The 15,927-nt window shown below is 29.0% G+C and overlaps 3 long non-coding RNA genes across 3 annotated transcripts; 1 reads left to right on the forward strand and 2 right to left on the reverse strand.

Moving 5' to 3' along the window:
• Positions 1 to 3,310: 3,310 nt before the first annotated feature.
• Positions 3,311 to 4,928, reverse strand: LOC110010082 (uncharacterized). The gene is made up of 3 exons (XR_002285008.3): positions 4,445 to 4,928; positions 4,218 to 4,298; positions 3,311 to 3,706 (listed from the first exon to the last, which is right to left on the reverse strand). It is a non-coding gene; the product is annotated as an uncharacterized LOC110010082 (long non-coding RNA).
• A 1,208-nt stretch (positions 4,929 to 6,136) lies between these two features.
• Positions 6,137 to 8,391, forward strand: LOC105639259 (uncharacterized). The gene is made up of 3 exons (XR_001047110.4): positions 6,137 to 6,262; positions 6,655 to 6,746; positions 8,157 to 8,391. It is a non-coding gene; the product is annotated as an uncharacterized LOC105639259 (long non-coding RNA).
• A 4,938-nt stretch (positions 8,392 to 13,329) lies between these two features.
• On the reverse strand, positions 13,330 to 14,994 carry LOC105639260 (uncharacterized). The gene is made up of 3 exons (XR_001047112.4): positions 14,448 to 14,994; positions 14,222 to 14,302; positions 13,330 to 13,705 (listed from the first exon to the last, which is right to left on the reverse strand). It is a non-coding gene; the product is annotated as an uncharacterized LOC105639260 (long non-coding RNA).
• Between the last annotated feature and the right edge of the window lie 933 nt (positions 14,995 to 15,927).

The raw sequence follows: 15,927 nt of genomic DNA on the forward strand, positions 1-15,927 counted from the left end.
GCCCACAGATCCTTATGCAGTTATCACCATTACAAAGCTTAACACATTTATGATTCACTTCTGGCAAATCGTGGCATTTACTATCTCTGCAAATAATATGCCAGCAACCATAAAGCGTAACAATGGCGAAGCCAATGAAGAGAAGCATGCAAGCTGCGAACAAAATGTTACGTCTAACTTCTTTATAAGGGTCAATCCATAATGGTTCTGAGTGTTGGGTTTTCTGCAACATTTGCCTTGAACTTTCAAGATTATTATACTCGCTCCAGGTTTTGTCATGCTGGGCTACGATTTTCTTGTACTTGTATGCAATCTTACTTAGGGCAATCAGATTGAGAGTTGCTGCTAAGAGAGAAAGAGTGAAAATGAACCAACGATCTGAGCATTTGAGAGAAGAATTTCCATTGCAAATTGTTGTTAAAATAACACCTTGAAATACAAAATAAAAATTAGCTAATTGGAAAGCATTCGTTTGAAGATTCTGAAGATGATCTTCTTGACTCTTTATTCTGGTTCTTACTTCCTTCATCCTTTTCTCTATATCTTCCATGGTGACAGGTAGCTCCACATGCAGGTGTGAGTGAGAGCGAAAAAATTCTTGAATACATATAATTTACTATATATCAAGAAAATGCTCGCTTTTATAGGCATGCATGGTTAAGTTTATCAATTAATTTGATTTATATGTTAGTTACCAACTGTCGAACAATTGTAAGCTCTCCACATTATTATATTATTATTCTATAGACAACTAAGCCTTTTTACTTTTTTTAGAACATTATGTGTAGGTTTCAAATATTGAAAGATGAGATCGGATTATGTTTTGTAGAAGTGAGTAACGAGAATTTGGAAATTGAGTTCTTTCTATCACAAATTATTAATGTATGAAAAAACATGTCATATCATGTATTATAATGTTAATTAGTCTATATATAAATAATGAATAAACAAAATAAAATCATAGATTAATGGAAAAAAATATAATAATAAACAAATAAACCAAAGACATCCTTATGATTTTATAAATAAACAAAAAAAAATATATATTTTTTTGGAATTATACCAAGGGTATCCTTTCATCTCCGTTTAACAATTTGATAAAAGACTAATCCATTTCCTTCGATCTTGTAATCATTAAAGATGAGATCTAGTACGTTTTAACTATTAGACTAAACTATCTTGAGTAATAATAAAAATATTTTAGTTTGAAAATATACAGCCTTACCTCGTGATATCTATAAATTTGATAAGACTTACTTACACTGGTATATGAGACTATCCATATACCATGCCAATTAAATAAATATTTTTTTAAGAATTATTACTATTTTATTTTCTTTTTTTTAATGAATGGTGAAAAATAAACTCGTTTGAGTGAAAAATTATTTTTGATATATTTCTTGTATGGTTAGGATCACACGGAACATGCTATCTAGAAGGTCTATCTTCAAGTAATTGTAGTCGCATTTTACATTTCTTGCTTAGTTTACATATTTAAAACCAGGCTGACTGTTATCTTACGCGTATTGAAACATTCATTCGGTTAATTCATTATATTCAAATGAATTAGAAAACATTATCAAGGATATAAACTTGACAAGGTAATTAGAAGCATAGTCATTAAACTCAGATACACCAATAGGGAGTCAACCTGGAGAACCGGTCTTAAAATCAGTCCGATTTTACTTTTGAACCATTTGAGGCAGATTACTGAATTGAATTGGTTGACATGTGGTTGAACCGATCGATCTACATAGACTCAATTGATCCCACCGATTTTTTATATTTTTAATTATATTATAGATATTTTAAATTATAATTATGTAATAAGTACATATTATTAATATTTTTATAACTCACTAATTGAACCATTGACCTACCAGATAAACCAATGACTCATCCAACTATTTCTTTAGCCGGGTTGGGTTCAATAACACTTGTTAGAAGCATTGACGCTTCAAATTTTACGAAAATTAGAATGTGACATATGTTCAACACCTTCTTTATATATATATTCCCTCAGTCTTAAATGGCTAACAAAGGTTCATACAGAATATCAAATTGTTCATTCATACTTTTTTTATTTTTTTTCAGAGAGGACATTCAAAAGTTCAAAGTCTCAAAACTATATTCATTATGTTAGCTGAGAATTTTAGAATATAATTAAATGTTCACATAATCCAAGCAAAAGTTAGTTACCATGAAATATAATTAATGGGAAACCAAATCTGAAAACTAATAAATAGACTTTTATATTAAATTATTTGCGATTAAACTTGACCTTGACCTTCAATTGTTTTCCATTTTTCAGAGCTTATATATACAAACCAAGCTGCCATAATGAAACCGGACATGGTTAAAGGTACATCAAAAAGACAAACTTATATTACATTGGTTTCGTGGTCTGTGTTAAGAATCCCACATTCTTCAAATACCAAATCTATAAAGAGTTGAGAGAAGTGTTAAGAATCTGATATTGTTAAAATATCGAATCCAAAGTCATGGGTTCTAACCTGCTGTGATTTTGGGTGCCTGCTGTTCAATCCATTGCAAGTGAAGGAAACTTTCAGTGGTGAGTTATTCATTCTTCATTATCCTCTTTGTATCATCTAACAAATTGGAACATTGTTCAAATGAAACTTTATTATTTTGATCATAATACATTCTATTTACTACAATGGAGTCTCACCAAAATTTTTAGTAAAAAATTAGGAGCTCGCACTTACAGATGTAATAAAAACCCATTCACAAACTTTATTGCAATTATTCAAGGAATAATTAAAATTTCTTTTTATGTCGGAACTATGAATTGATCTGACTTTGATATGAGTAACTAGGAATAATTATTTATTGAATGAAATTCACAAATTTATTTATTTTATTTGTCATTTTATTTTGTCTGTTGGCTTTTCCCACATTTTTATTAAACAATATTTTTGAAATTGTTTAACTAAATGTGTTGATTTTTATCCTTCAAAAAAAAAAAAGTATTGATTTTTTATTTACTAAGTTGAATATGAAAGAAGAAAATTGTATTCATGTTTTGTTCTTTTTTAAGATTAAGATGACAATTGCAAGATTTTTAAATTTTATTAAAAAAAAAAGAAAAGCAATTATGCAATTTTGATAATAATAAGTTATTATCTGTGATGTCTACTTAACGTAAAAATTATTAATTTATGAAAATGGTTATTTTTTATTGCCTCTGTATACTATATTGTGCTTAAGATTATTATTTACAAAAAAAATTCTCACTTTATAAAAATATTATTTTCCACGAATAAAATAATTTGTTATGACACAATAAAAATATAATTCCATTCATCAAGTTATAATATAAGGAGTACAAATAATCCTTGAAAACAAGGAAAATTACGAAATAAAGGGAAAAAAAAAAAAAACAAAAGGAACCTTCAAACAACCGTTCCGACTATCAAAACTACAGTGAACTGAGAAAACAAAAACAGAAAGAAATTCTTAGAGCCACTTTTTAGAGACGAAGAACACCAATAACATAAGCAGGTCCAACTTCAAATCCTAATTAAACAAGCCAAACTGAACACTAAGCATACCCTGCACGCCGGAGCTAAGACAATTATTTTGGAGGAGATAAACGAAATTATTTAATCTTATTTTGTGATCTTCTAATTGCTTCTTTGGCCATTGAATCATAAGCAAAATGATTGCCTTCAATTCCTTTTGTAGTCTGTTCAATGAAAAAAACCAAGTAAGTGTCAAGATATGATATATAATTCTAATTTTAAATATCTCAATCAATTAAATTGGGAAGGAAAAAAAAATTCCAAGTGCAATTTGAATTAGTATAAGATTCAAAAGGCTTTTAACAAGCCCACCAACTTGCAAGAACCGATCTACAACAATTAGTCAACACTTTCCATTAAAGGCCCAATAATACCCATGTATTTCCACTCAAAGTCAACGACTAATAGGAAAATTTTTTATTTAGATGGATTTATATATCTGTTTATAGATCACACCAATTAAAAATTCTCACTAAAAATGAAAGTATTTATAATCATATATTTATATAAAAAATAAAATAAAATTAAAATATTTTAAAAAAATCATTAATTTCATTTGTTGTCAACCCAAGCCCTAAACACTAAATCATACGTCCTAAGCCCTAAACCCTGAATAAAGTTGAAAAATTGGTTTGATTTTGGACAAGTATTTTCCTTGACAAGGTAAAGACGTACCTTTTAAAACTTCTAAAATTTCAATGGATGAGCTCTTCTTCCCCTGTTTGGCGACCTCTGCCCATGAGAAAGCGCAGTCCGCTGTTAACCAACAACATGAAGCTTAATTAATTAAAAGAAATTGCATGGATCCTGTAAATATATATTTGCAGGGTAGGAAAGTTTCAATCTATGGATGAAAGATGAGAAAAAATATATATATAAAGAAGAGCAAAGAAAATGAAAACCGTAGGCGGCGGAGGTGGCAAGTAAAGGTGGTTGGGCGGATCCCTTTCACGATAAGCTGGCCACTGTTATTATCAACGGAGAAGGAGATTTTGAGATACTGGATAAAGTGTTGAGGTGCCAAGTGCCTTTCCGTTAAGACTCCGTCGATGAACAATTTAAAGACCATAGGCCTTCCAGACTCGATGCCTCGGCGGAAGTACAAGGTGGCTTTAATCTCCTTGGAACCAAAAGGTTTCAGTTCTATACATTCAGGTTGATAAGGGTGCGATTCTTGGATCTTTATTCTACCGTTTGTATTATTTTCTAGTATCGTTACCCTAGACAGCAGCGGCACCATGAAGGCCAGTTCTGTTGTTTTTCGCTTTTCTTTTCGGTAATCTAAAACACATAAAGGAGAATTATTTATAGGGCTGCGACTGGAAATATGTGAACATAGATAAAGAAAATCTTGATAATTGAAGTGGGCGGCGGCTAAGATATCAATACTCGCATTGCGATATATGAACATAGAAAATTCTGATAACTTGAGTAAGACATTCTAGAATGCTTTATTGGATAAGATATCCATAACCGGGTCGCAATATATGAAAGTTTATACGAATAAATCCATCCCTTCGGTCTTATAAATTTTATCTATCAAGAAAAATTAGTTAAATATGTTCTTGTTACTTAATTTGTTCTATAATAAAGGTAATTGGCTAATATATAAGTGAAAGATTCAATGTTGATATTTTAATTTTGTTTAATTTTTAATAGTTTGAAGCATATTAAATAAAGATAAAATAGTAAGCTTAAATTATTTTATATATAAATGTGAAAATGAGGGAGAATAATGAGACTTTTAATAATATTTTTATAATTAGAAACGGTAATTTTAAAATTAAAATCAGCGGTTTAAAAATATAATCATAGGTAATTTTAATATCGTTGAGGAATAAAGCAATTAATTTCAACGGAAAAAAGTAGTATTAATTATTTCATGTAAATATGATAACTATAGAACTTTCCTTTAATATAGATATAGATGTATATAGAAAGATATTGAATATATATATAATAAACATTAATTTTTAAAATTAAAAATTATATCAAAATAATGCAATAATTAAAATTTTAAATATTGAAAATAAAAAAAAAAAAAATAGTACTCTCTTTCTCAGATAATTAAAGTTGGATTAAATTTGACTAGATCTCATTTATGTTGGAAGGGCTTTGCATGAGTAGTAACTTGTTAAATATTAATTCTGTTCTTGAATTAACCTCTTATGTGTGCTTATTCTTGCATCAACAGACATCCTTTTTATCAAATAAAAATAAAATAAATCCAATTTCAGAAGTTTGTCTACTTTATGGACTTTTATAGTAAAAAAAAAAAAAAAAATCCACTTCTTCTAAAAATTTCCAATTGCACCCTCTATTATTTTATTTTTTCTTAAACAATTTTCAGATGGGCAATAATTAAATAGAATTAAGAATTGTAGAGGTGAATTTAAAGCTATAGATGAACTGAGCAACAGCTATAGAGAAATTGGGGAGTTATCAATTTTATATAGTAAAACTGTGAAATAAAGAACATTTGGGCTTTATGGCCGTTATGAAATATATTTTTAACGTATTGAACCCCTAGCCCAAGGCCCAATAAAAATTTAGGCCTAATTTCAGATGTCACCACCATAGTGCATAGTCATTGGGAAGCATTCCTTTCGTCCTCTCCTGAACAAGCCTCTTCCTCCACTTCAGTTGCCACAACCATACATGGGCAGTCTATAACAGTTATGTGTGGCGTATTCTTGGACACTTAAATAAAAGATTTTCAGGTATGTGTTTGGATTTTGTTAAAATTTCTTTTGCTTTTTAATGCTTTTACTGTTTTCTTTATTTGTTTTATATAATTCAGATCGATCTGTTCTCTTTTCCCTGTGTTCTTCAAGTGAATGCTCTTACTGGGTATTAATTATATGGTTATAAAATTTTTAGCGGCTTAAATAAAAGGGAATTTTGTTTTTTATGTTTTGTATCAATTCTTTGTTTGTTCATTGATTTTGGGCGTATTATAAATCAGATAATTTTTCCCAATCTGATGAACTCTTAAGTTATCGCAAATAGCTATCTTTGTCTTGCTTTCTTGGTTGATTTATGATAAAGATAGGGGAAATGCTCAGAAGTAGAGAATTAATGTTCTTATAGTGCTGACTTGCTCTTCCCTAAGCCGTTTGGTAGGCTTCTACCCCAAAGTAAAGTGGTCTTTTTTCAAGGCTCTAAGCTCAAGACCCGTGCCTGGCTCGGGGAATATCTAGTTTGGTATGTAGTTTCCCACCGTACTAATTACTTGAGAAATGATTGCTACACCTTTCTTGAACATCTCAGTCTAATTAAACTTCATTTATATGCCTATAAATCATATATCTTCCCTTTGAAGTGATTTGCAAAACTAAATTATGAGTGAAAGGACCTATTTTAAGATTATTGAAAACAAAAATGAATAAGTGAATTTGTTTTGATGTATAACTTAGTTATTGATGTCTTATCTAAGCTATCTTTTAATTATTAATGTTTATGTTGTTAGGTGTTAGAAATTTTGGTAGATATTCTGCATGAATGGGAAGCCTTCTTTACCTTTCTTTTTTGACACATGGAGTGGAAGAATTTGATAGGAAAATAAAAAAGACAATATTAATGTCTGGAATTTTCCGGTAGCATTAATGATTCTCCGGTTGGTTTCTCAAATATTTTATCATGGAGTTGCTCCTGCTTTATAGGAATTCTGTTTCATTTGAATCGATAGTACCTACCGCTTGGAAGAAAATGCAACTTACTTTGCCCTTTAAGTTTTTTAAAACCCGGCCAAAGCCCGTAGGCCCTGATTTTCCTTTTACTGCTCCATCAACATTAAATTTAAAACAGTTGCCATTCGGAGGAATCCAAGGCAAAGATGATTTAACAACAGAAGTTACTTTCTTGAAAGGTAACCTACTACAGGAAACCAAAAATGGCCGACAACACCAATCCTTATAATCATAATGGATAGAAGGAAATCTGGATTCTAACAATTCAAAACTTCAAAATTTAAGACCATCCAATACATCCTCACAGCTTTGAGAAATAAAGAAAAAAATTACCTGGTTGCATCTCAACATTAAAGACGATGAGGCAATGGAAAATATTATTTTCCATGCTACCCATACACCATTGAAACTTATCAAACTCTCCCATTTTCAACCTAAGTTATTAAAATTTAAAAATTTTATCATATGGCTTCAATTTTATTATTTTTGAGGAGAAATTCCACCTCAATTTTGGAAGAAGTGAGATTTCTTAGTTCTATCAATTTTTTTTATGATAAAATTTAAACTACTTAATCTTTTTCCAAAAATAACGGTCAAAATCATATATTTTGTTTTCGTTTTTAAAGAAAAATATTAACTTCCATTAACACAAATCAATATCAATTAGTCTTCCATTAAAAGCACATGACCCCCTTAAAATCAAAGGTAGAATATGTATAAGTAGCCACTGGATAAATGAGTAATTGCTAACCATTCACTGAAGAAACAAGAAAAAGTGAAATAAGAGTTATTCATTGGTTTTGTAACAAGTAATTTCCTTTATTTCCAAAGCTAAAATATCTTTGGCCATAGTTATTATACTTTTATTTATCCATACCATACCATCTCATCCCAATCTTCTTATTACTCTAACTTCATCTGCAAGCAATGGAGCTACAAGCAATCAACATGACAACAGTGAAGGCAAACAAGACACAGACCATGAAACAAATGTAAGCTTGTCTTCGATGTACTTCAAACATGTCCGGTTTCGTCATCATCTCTTCCTGCTCCTTCCGATCTTCGATTTGAAATTTGTGATGTTTAATTAAGAACATTTTGTAGAACAAAGTTTCTTTATCTAGCAAGTTCAACTCGTAGTAATATTTCATTCTCGACCATTTTGTGATGTTACTTATAAATGCGAGGCCAAAAAGAATGGCAATTAGCAACACTAAGCAAAATGGGATCCACCAAAAATTACACAAGCCATTCGAATTTGAGGGTTGAAATAAAGAATGGAAAATGATGGCACAAAAGGAAATGTAAGAAACGACATACCAAATGGCCTTTTTTTCAGTTTCCTCTATTCTTTTCTCTTGTATTTCTATGGTATAGCACAATTCTTTATGGTTGTTGGTCAGTTTTTCCAATCTTAAATTCACTTCCGGCGTCATAGTTAAGTTTTGAGATTGGATTTGGATTTCTAATATTGGACGAGTAAATTTATGTACGACGTTAGAAATAAACAAATAAAATTTGATGGCCAAATGAAACCTACATATAAAAGAGATAACGATAATTCCAAAAAAAAAAAAAAAAAAAAAAAAAAAAAAAAAAAGATATAACGAGGAAGAAAATAAATGATGAGGAAAAGAAGAAATGATATAAAAAAGAGCAAGAGAAACAAATGAACTAATAACTTCTAGGGATCCAAAGGAACCGAAACTCATTGTGTATATATATAGTTTGGAGACCGCGTGATATTAAACAAACAATATATTGAAAAATTAATTAAAAACGACTTGACAGATGAAGGTTTTTGAATTAATTAGAAATTAATTATTTAATTACTGTAAGGTCAATGTTCAATATTCTTGGTTTCCCATTGAATTTCATTGTTTTTTCCTGCTTGAATTATACATTTAGCATTGAAAAATATCATTCTTAGCTAAAATATAAATTTTAACTGCTCTTCAAAATAATATATAATCCTAACTAACGACATTAATAATATCATACTGCAACTTTTACATTTCAAAGTCTTCTCTGATATTTAAAGAATAATAAGAAGAAGAAAAAGAGGAAACCATGCATGTCACAAGAAAAGAAATGTTTGAAACTCTACGTGAATTCTGGAGGTGGAAAAATGAATCATGTATGAAAAAAAAAAAAAATTGTTTAATGCATAATTAGATGATCTATACATATTGTCTAATATTGGAGAAAATAATAGGATTTGATGATATGATATAAGATATTAACACACACATGTATAAGCACACACACAAACATATATATAAAATTCCATGCATTAGGTGTTATAAAGCTCGTTATTTAATTAAAATTAAATTATTAAAATAAAAAAAATTTAAGAATAAAGAAAATGATTTTTAAAAATCTCAAAATTTCAATTTTTCATCCCAAATTATAAGTTTCCTACATAAGTGAACTGTTCTAATTGATATTATACGCAAAATTATTAGAACTATTTGTTACACTATTACTACATTTGACATTTATAGTAGCCTAATGAAGTAAATAACAAGACCCTGAATATCTGAGGAAAAAAAAAAAAACGAGCACTTTTTCATAAAGTTGTGAAATCATAAAATTCAGTATATATATATAAAACTAATTTAATTACTTGTATATATTGAAAAAAAGAAGAAAAAAAAAATTCCAAAGTGGTTCGACTCAAATTCTCTATTGCATCACAGGCCAATTAATTTCAGCTACTATTGCCCACAGATCCTTATGCAGTTATCACCATTACAAAGCTTAACACATTTATGATTCACTTCTGGCAATTCGTGGCATTTACTATCTCTGCAAATAATATGCCAGCAACCATAAAGCGTAACAATGGCGAAGCCAATGAAGAGAAGCATGCAAGCTGCGAGCAAAATGTTCCGTATAACTTCTTTATAAGGGTCAATCCAAAAGTTTTGGGTTTGCTGCACCCTTTCCCTTGAAATTTCAATATCATTGTACTCGCACCAGGTTTTGTCATGCTGGGCTACGATTTTCTTGTACTTATGTGCAATCTTGCTTAGGGCAATAAGATTGAGAGTTGCTGCTAAGAGAGAAAGAGTGAAAATGAACCAACGATCTGAGCATTTGAGAGAAGAATTTCCATTGCAAATTGTTGTTAAAATAACACCTTGAAATACAAAATAAAAATTAGCTAATTGGAAAGCATTCGTTTGAAGATTCTGAAGATGATCTTCTTGACTCTTTATTCTGGTTCTTACTTCCTCCTTTCTTTTCTCTGTATTTGCCATGGTGACAGGTAGCTCCACATGCAGGTGTGAGTGAGAGAGAAAAGATTCTTGAATACATATAATTTACTATATATCAAGAAAATGCTCGCTTTTATAGGCATGCATGGTTAAGTTTATCAATTAGTTTGATTTATATATTAGTTACCAACTGTCGAACACTTGTAAGCTATCCACATTGTTATATTATTATTATTCTATTGACAACAAAGCCTTTTTTTTTTTTTTTTACAACATTATGTGTAGGTTTCAAATATTGAAAGATGAGATCGGATTATGTTTTGTAGAAGTGAGTAATGAGAATTTGGAATTTGAGTTATTTTTACCACAAAATTATAAAAAATTATCAAAATATGAAAAAATGTGTCATATCATGTTAATTAGCCTATATATAAATAATGAATAAACAAAATAAAATCATAGATTAATGAAAAAAAAATATAATAATACACAAATATACCAAAGACATCCTTATGATTTTATAAATAAATAATAATATATATATTTTTTTGAAATTATATCAAGGGTATCCTCTCATCTTTGTCTAACAATTTGATAAAAGACTAATTCATTTCCAACGATCTTGCGATCATTAAGGTGAGATGCAGTGAGTTTCAACTATTAGACTAAACTATCTTGGGCAATAAAAATATTTTAGTTTGAAATTGTACAGTCTTGCTTCGTGATATCTATAAATTTAATAAGACTTACCTACACTGATATATGAGACTATCCATACACAAAGCCAACTGAATAAATATTTTTTAAAGAATTTTTTTTTTCAATGAATGGTAAAAATTAAATTCCTTTGAGTAAAAAATTATTTTTAATTTGATTTAGTGTATGGTTAGGATCACACGTAACATGCTGCTAGCTAGAAGGTCTATCTTCAAGTAATTGTAGTCGCATTTTCCATTTCTTGCTTTGTTTACATATTTAAAACTAGGCTGACTGTTATATTGCGCGTATTGAAACATTCATTCGGTTAATTCATTATATTCAAATCAATTAGAAAACATTATCAAGGATATAAACTTGATAAGGTAATTAGAAGCATAGTCATTAAACTCGGATCAACCCATAGCGAGTCAACCTGGAGAACTGGTCTTAAAATCGGTTTGATTTTGTTTTTGACCCATTTAAGGTAGATTACCGAATTGAATTGGTTGACGTGTGGTTAAACTGATTGATCTACAGAGACTCAATTGATCCCACCAATGTTTTATATTTTTAATTATATTATAGTTATTTTAAATTATAATTATATAATAAGTATATATTATTAATATTTTTATAACTCACTAATTAAACTATTGATCCACCGGATAAACCAATGACTCATCCACCTAGTTCTTTAGCCGGGTTGGGTTTAATAACACTTGCTAGAAGCATTCACGCTTCAAATTTTGCGAAAATTGGAATGTGACATATGTTCAACACCTTCTTATATATATATATATATATATATATGTTCCCTTTTTGTCTTAAATGGCTAACAAAGGTTCATACAGAATATCAAATTGTTCATACATACTTTTTTTTTTTTTTCAGAGAGGACTTTGAAAAGTTCAAAGTCACAATACTATATTCATTATGTTAGGTGAGATTTTTAGAATATAATTAAATATTCACATAATCCAAGAACAAGTTAGTTACCATGAAATAATTAATGGAAACCAAGTCTGAAAACTAATAAATAGACGTTTATATTAAATAATTTGCAATTAAACCAGCATTTTTTAACTTGACCTTCAATTGTTTTCCATTTTTCAGAGCTTATATATACAAACCAAGCTGCTATAATGAGACCGGACATTCTTCAAATATCAAACCTATAAAGAGTTGAGGGAAGTGTTAAGAATCTCATGTTGTTAAAATATCGAATCCAAATTCATGGGTTCTAGCCTGCTGTGATTTTGGGTGCCTGCTGTTCAATCCATTGCAAGTGAAGGAAACTTTTAGTGGTGAGTTATTCATTCTTCATTATCCTCTTTGTATCATCTAACAAATTGGAACATTGTTCAAATGAAGACTTTATTATTTTGATCATAATACATTCTATTTACTACAATGGAGTCTCACCAAAAATTTTTAATAAAAAATTAGGAGCTCGCACTTACAGATGTAATAAAAACTCATTCAAAAACTTTATTGTAATTATTCAAGGAATAATTAGAACTTCTTTTTATGTCGGAACTATAAATTGGTCTGACTTTGATATGAGCAACCGGTTCAACTCATGTTTAATTTAATAATTTATAAAATGTACAGTAAATATTTTTTTTCTCAATTATTATATCACTCTATATTCAGCATTTGATTACATTGCAAATAAAAATTGTAACTATATTTATTCAAAAATTTTATTTTTCTCAATTATTTATTGAATGAAATTCACAAATTTATTTATTTTATTTGTCGTTTTATTTTGTCTTTTGGCTTTTCCCACATTTTTATTAAACAATATTTTTGAAATTGTTCAACTAAATGTGTTGATTTTTATCCTTCAAAAAAAAAAATGTATTGATTTTTTATTTACTAAGTTGAATATGAAAGAAGAAAATTGTATTCATGTTTTGTTCTGTTTTAAGATTAAGATGACAATTGCAAGATTTTTAAATTTTATTTAAAAAAAAGAAATGCAATTATGCAATTTTGATAATAATAAGTTATTATCTGTGATGTCTACTTAACGTAAAAATTATTAATTTATGAAAATGGTTATTTTTTATTGCCTCTGTATACTATATTGTGCTTAGGATTATTACTTACAACAAAAATTGTCAATTTATAAAAATATTATTTTCCACGTATAAAATAATTTGTTATGACACAATAAAAATGTAATTCCATTCATCAAGTTATAATATAAGGAGTACAAAAAATCCTTGAAAACAAGGAAAATTACGAAACAAAGAAAAAAAAAAAAAAAACAAATGGAACCTTCAAACAACCGTTTCGACTATCAAAACTACAGCAAACTGAGAAAACAAAAAGAGGAAGAAATTCTTAGACCCACTTTTGAGAGACAAAGAACACCAACAACATAAGCAGGTCCAATTTCAAATCCTAATTAAACAAGCCGAAGAGCTCCGCTCTGCCTGCAGACTAGCTAAACTCAAAGTAACCAAGCAACAGCATCTTGTGATCTTCTAATTGCTTCTTTGGCCAATGAATCATAAGCAAAATGATTGCCTTCAATTCCTTGTGTAGTCTGTTCAATGAAAAAAACCAAGTGTCAAGATATGATATATAATTCTAATTTTAAATATCTCAATCAATTAAATTAGGAAGGAAAAAAAAATTTCCAAGTGCAAGCAAGGTTTATAATTTGAATTAGTATAAGATTCAAAAGGCTTTTAACAAGCCCACCAACTTGCAAGAAGCGATCTACAACAATTAGTCAACACTTTCCATTAAAGGCCCAATAATACCCATGTATTTCCGCTCATAGTCAACCACTAATAGGAAAAATTTATTTAGATCCGATTTATTTCTCTATTTATAGATCAAACTAATTAAGAATTTTTACTAAAGAGGGTATTTATAATCATACATTTATATAAAAAATAAAATAAAATTAAAATATTTTAAAAAATCCTTAATTTCATTTCTTCTTAACCCAAACCCTAAACACTGAATCATACGGCCTAAGCCCTAAACCCTGAATAAGGTTGAAAAATTGGTTTGATTTTGGACAAGTATTTTCCTTGACAAGGTAAAGACGTACCTTTTAAAACTTTTAAAATTTCAATGGATGAGCTCTTCTTCCCCTGTTTGGCGACCTCTGCCCATGAGAAAGCCCAGTCCGCTGTTAACCAACAATATGAAGCTTAATTAATTAAAAGAAATTGCATGGATCCTGTAAGTATATATTTGCAGGGTAGGAAAGTTTCAATCTATGGATGAAAGATGAGAAAAAAATATATATAAAGAAGAGCAAAGAAAATGAAAACCGTAGGCGGCGGAGGTGGCAAGTAAAGGTGGTTGGGCGGATCCCTTTCACGATAAGCTGACCACTGTTATTATCAACGGAGAAGGAGATTTTAAGATACTGGATAAAGTGTTGAGGTGCCAAGTGCCTTTCCGTTAAGACTCCGTCAATGAACAATTTAAAGACCATTGGCCTTCCAGACTCGATGCCTCGGCGGAAGTACAAGGTGGCTTTAATCTCCTTGGAACCAAAAGGGTTCAGTTCTATACATTCAGGTTGATAAGGGTGCGATTCTTGGATCTTTATTCTACCGTTTGTATTATTTTCTAGTATCGTTACCCTAGACAGCAGCGGCACCATGAACGCCAGTTCTATTGTTTTTCGCTTTTCTTTTCGGCAGGGAAAGGATAACAGAGCTTAAGATGGTAGAGAATGAGACCCAGTTACAGCATGTAAAAGGCAAGAAAAGGGTAATCTAAAACAGAAGTACATAAAGGAGAATTATATATAGGGCTGCGACTGGAAACATATGAACATAGAAAGAAATGTTGATAATTGAAGTGGGCGGCGGCTAAGATATCAATACGCGCGTTGCGATATATGAACATAGAAAGAAAATTTTGATAACTTTAGTAAGACATTCTAGAATGCCTTGTTCGATAAGATATCCATAACCGGGCCGCAATATATGAAAGTTTATACAAATAAATCCATCCCTTCCGTCTTATAAATTTTATCTATCAAGAAAATTTAGTTAAATATATTCTTGTAATAATATTTCATTAAAATTATTGGAATTAATTAAATTATAATTATTTGTTCTATAATAAAGGTAATTGACTAATATATAAGTGAAAAATTAAATGTTGTTATTTTAATTTTGTTTATATTAAGATTCAATCGGTGATAATTTTTCATAGTTTGAAACATATTAAATAAAAATAAAATAGTAAGTTTCAATTACTTTCTACGTAAACGTGAAAATGAAAAAGAATAATAAAATTTTTAATAATATCCTTATAATTAGAACCGATAATTTTAAAATCAAAATTGACTGTTTGAAAATATAATCATACATAATTTAATTTTAATATCGTTGAGGAATAAAGCAATTAATTTCAACATTTCATGTAAATATGATAACTATAGAACTTTCCTTTAATATAGATATAGATGTATATAGAAAGATAATGAATATATATATATATATATATATATATATATATATATATATATATATATATATATATATATATATATATATATATATAAACATTAAATTTTTAAAATTAAAAAATGTTAAAATAATACAATAATTAAAATTTTGAATATTAAAAATAAAAAAAATAGTACTTTCTTTTTCCGATAATTAAAATTGGATTAAACTTAATTGGATCTCATTTATGTTGGAAGCGCTTTGCATAAGTAGTAGCTTGTTAAATATTAATTTATTGTTTTCCTTCACACTTCCCTATCTTTTCTTCCATTGGTCTACTTGAACA

The sequence above is a fragment of the Jatropha curcas genome, chromosome 8 (genome assembly GCF_041381405.1).
Source record: "Jatropha curcas cultivar XTBG-Jc1 chromosome 8, XTBG_Jcur_1.0, whole genome shotgun sequence".
Classification (NCBI taxonomy): domain Eukaryota; kingdom Viridiplantae; phylum Streptophyta; class Magnoliopsida; order Malpighiales; family Euphorbiaceae; genus Jatropha; species Jatropha curcas.